Consider the following 4,320-nt stretch of genomic DNA (forward strand, 5'->3'; position numbering starts at 1 on the left):
TAATGATTGTTGTAGGAATTTTGTGCCTGACCCCCACTACATGACAGGGTGGATGGAGAACAGCTGGACCAAGAATTATTGTACCATGTAATTTATTTTATTGATGGACTGGAGGAATAAGAATGTTGCCAGTTTTCTTTTTTGCAAGCTGTGGGGATCTCCTTTTTTTAAAATCTACAACCAAGTTGCTTTATGAAAAAGAGCTTCTATTGTCCCCCTGTTTTACTAATCAAATCCTGATCTAAACCAGATGTTACCCTTATTAGGTATATTGGTTGTCCTTCGTGCCTTCAGAATCAATTTTTCTTGAGGCATGCAGTCAACAACCTTTGTTAAAAAAAAAGTCTTATGACTTTGCTATAATTTGCATATGTAATTACATATTTCTATGGCTAGGCTACTCAGCATAGTACTAACCAGCTTAGTGTAGAGTTATCACCTATTAATTGCAAGTGACTTAATATTGTGCAGATAATATTTGCAGAAGAATTGAATCATCATAACATTAGCTGGGTCCATGTCTCCCAACTTAGTTCCATGTACTGTAAGTTGATCCTCTCTATATTACTCCTCACCATACATTACCCTGCAGCATCCTGATTGCTTGACTAGTGCAATCACTCGTTGCCTTTTTACTAAATTGCCACCAGGCAGATTGAGGACTGAAAGTATAAGCTGATACTGTGCAGTGTGAGGAGATGGAGCACAGAAGTGCAGCTGAACCAAGGGGAAGTAATATATGGCTAAACTAAGACTTTGCATTGGGCACAAAACTTCCTCCGGGTGTCTCATGTGATGACATCAGCACCGTTTTCTGCATAATTGCACCCTGGGCCCAGGGTATTCATAATTCACTGCCCTCATAGGATGCCCTCAGTCATGTCGCATCATTTAACCTGGATACTAAGGGCATATAGTGATGGTTGGAGACGGTAAGCATGCAGCCAGAGATTTCTTTTAGTCTTAAAATCACCTGGTGGACCATTAAGCAAAAACAAAACAAAAAAAAAAGTCTCCGGGTTCTTGAAAAGCTCTTTTTCATAAATCAACCTTTTTAATTTTTATTTAGATTTCTTTTTAGCAAAGACCATAGTCTGAAGTGAGCTGAGAATTCAGTTTGTGGTATAATGGTGCAGATAATAACTATCTGTGAGTTCCGATGTAACTGCTGCCACTGCCCAGGAGAGAAGAGATGGCACCACAAGGACCAAGCTACTTTAAAACACTGTTATAAAGACTTTGTGCTGGGTCTCTATGGAGTCCAGCCGCAAACCACTGGAAGAACAATGGCGTTAATGTACATAATACATGTAACTTAATTTGTAAAGAGGATGAAATGAAAATGTTTGTCAAAATGAACTGTTATGCTAATTTAATGAAAATGATAATGTTTATGTGACAAAGAGAATCTATCACACTCTGCACTTTTAAAAAGAGACCATTCCACAGTCCTCGCTTGGTTGAATGCATTTTTCCAAGTCATTTCATTTGTCAGAATAGTACAGTCTGGCTGTGTCACTTTCATGCTGCCTGCATAAAGTAGATATATACAGAGTGAGATTTAGTTTACTGAGAATTGTGAATTAAATTAATAACAAGAAAAAAACTAGGGACAGTTGTAACTCATTAAGAGGAAGTGCCTGAACGAGGACCTTCATGGCAGGACTACCAGGTAATTTTTTTTTATTAGTTTAAGCTGCACAAAGATTGAAACCCACTTTTAAATTAGGAGCGATATGTATAGCTTTGAGGTCATGAATATGTTAAAGTGCAGGCTGTTTGAATGAGTAGATCCATCCTCATGGTTGCTTTTATAATTGTAACTTAAGGTTGAAAGTTAATTTGTACAGTGATAATACAGGGTGGCCAAAGACTGTTTGGCTTGAGGATGGAAACTGCTGTAGTGTACCTTGCAGCTGGTGAGAGGAAGGAAAATAGTTTTTGTTTATTTTATTATTTATCCAGTCCATGGCTGGGACAGTATATGACTGCTTTACCCAAATGTGTGAAATGCTGTCTGTGTTACAAGATATTTCCCCGTCACAGAGCTCTCATCTTCCTGATGCCTGTCTAAGCAACTCCAATGTTTGGATGACTCATCCAGAGACTGTTGAGGAGTTTGCTACCTGTGTGGAGGGGATGATGGGAAGTCAGTATAAGGACGGATTAAAGGTATTTCCAGACAGAACTACTGATGGGGTTTTCAGTGTTACCCCGGGCTTTTTTTTAAGCTGTTTGGGGATAAATTGTATCTGACTGGCAGCCCCTGTATTGTGACCCAACTATTCAGTAATCACTCAAAATGGGGGCTTTACTGAAAAGTGCTGGGTGGTGCGCCCAGCTAAAAGAGGCTGGGGTGAGCACTGGGTTTTGTTCGGTAAATTATTGGACTGAACTTAAAAAATGTACAGCTACCTGTAGTAGATCTCGGTCTGGATAACATTGCCTGTGAACAAACAAGTTCTGTTCATTTAATAAAAATGGCAAATTTATTGGAAGCCAGCAGAGACCTACATAAGTTGCAATGCTGACCCTCAGAATAGCATTGAAATGTTGGTGACTTCAGTACAGGGAGTCTCTGAGGATTGGAAGCACACTTATTTTCCTTCAAGTGTTTGTGTGTCTGGTGTTCTTACCAGGATGATAACAAGACATGACAGCAGAAGCTATCTTTGCTTTTCTTAAAAGATACAAAATTGAAGCTGCCATTGCTGACCTGTCTGATGTGCTCTGGGTATTTTGGCTTTATGTTTTGCTCTAGTACTTGGGTGTTCGGTCAGCCGATATTCCAGGTCAGCAAATCACTATTTGAAACAAAATAATGTAAGATGGCCTCTGCACTCACAAAAACAAGCTGGTCCTGGCAGCACCCATATCTGTGTTCTGATTTCCTTCAAGAATTAGGTTTTGATAGATTTCTGCTTATCTTTGGTATGTTGGCCAGTTTTGCCTTGGAGTGAATATTTTCAGTGAATGTTAATATGCCTCTCACTCATTCTTTATTGAACTTACCTGATTCTGCAGACACACAGCTGTTCTGCTAATCCTGTCCAGATCCCGGCCACTGCTTCTGCCCATTTTGTGGTTTTATGATTGCAGGATGCTTTAAATCCGATAAGTCAGGAGATCTGTGGCTGTTTTTCACCCAGGTAAAGGTGTGAGCAGAATCCTCTTTCCACCATACATTTCTGTAATGGAAACCTCAGAACTCTTAAAGTGATACATTTGAGTGTAAACACAGAGAAGTTACACTGTGTAATCTGTCATTAAAGTGTATATGATGAATACTGGAAATGTCCCCCAGCACAGCAAGTGTACTTGTCTAGGGAGGACAGCTGCTCCCATGCAACCAAGCACAATGCAGGGATACAGTGCAGGACCAGAAACTAAAAGAAATGTCTTTTTTTTTTTTTTATATTATGTTTTTTTAATATTACCATTCCCCTGTAGACAAAAGCAAGGATTTAGGGATTAAAAATTGCACTGCAAATGTAAGTAAAGTTCATCTAAAGTACAGAGTGGCCCTGCGTTAGTAACCACTCTGCTTCCAAACACTTACTGTTATGGCTGGGCTGGGATTTTGTCAGTGTGGCCTGCTTGGGGCTGCACAGCCTCTTCAAACAGATCTGGCTCTCCTGTGATTTATTTGTTTAGTTCAAACTGCATACAAACTTTACATAGGATTAAATGGAGAATGTGGTGACCCAAGTGCATTAGACACCACAAATAAAGAGGCTGTACAGCACCATGTAGCTTATAAGAGTCAGGACAGGTGAATGTAAGGAGGATCTGGTATCAAAGCTATAGTGTAGTTACACTTGAAAGTTTATGTAAAACCTAACCATTACCTACCCCTACTGCTCCCTTTTGGTTTTTGTATCATAACAACTGTTTTGGTATATCTAATAATTGGCAGGAGTTTGACTTTAATTTGAACTTGTGGAGCTCCTCTACTGCACTGTGGTTTCTAGTAGCAGCAGGCCTTCTGTGTACAGGGTACAAAAGGGACCCAGGAGCTGGAATATGAATGCTGAGCACATTAGGCGGCAAGCAGTCATCCTCCATGTATCTGAGCCTGAAGATTCCTCTGCTGGTTGTTTAATGTTCTTTACAATGGAGGGAGGGGGTGAGGGAGCCCTATTGCCTTAATAAAGAATGATACTCTAAAAAATTTCTCATATGAAGAATAAAGCCAGGTTTATTGAAATAATTTAGATGGCACAAACAGGTATTTAGGTTTAGTGAATCAGATTTTATTCTTGTGATGTCATTAGTTCCTAGGAAACAGTCCCAAACTGCTGTACCAAAATGAATAAATTT

The 4,320-nt window shown here is 39.6% G+C and overlaps 1 protein-coding gene across 1 annotated transcript in view; it reads left to right on the forward strand.

Moving 5' to 3' along the window:
• Window positions 1-2,696, forward strand: part of DENND11 (DENN domain containing 11) — a gene marked incomplete in the record, with an annotated part of 7,081 nt that extends 4,385 nt beyond the window's left edge. Inside the window, 1 exon segment of the mRNA XM_072400202.1 lies at window positions 1-2,696.
• Between the last annotated feature and the right edge of the window lie 1,624 nt (window positions 2,697-4,320).

This window comes from Pyxicephalus adspersus, chromosome 2 (assembly GCF_032062135.1).
Source record: "Pyxicephalus adspersus chromosome 2, UCB_Pads_2.0, whole genome shotgun sequence".
Lineage (NCBI taxonomy): Eukaryota > Metazoa > Chordata > Amphibia > Anura > Pyxicephalidae > Pyxicephalus > Pyxicephalus adspersus.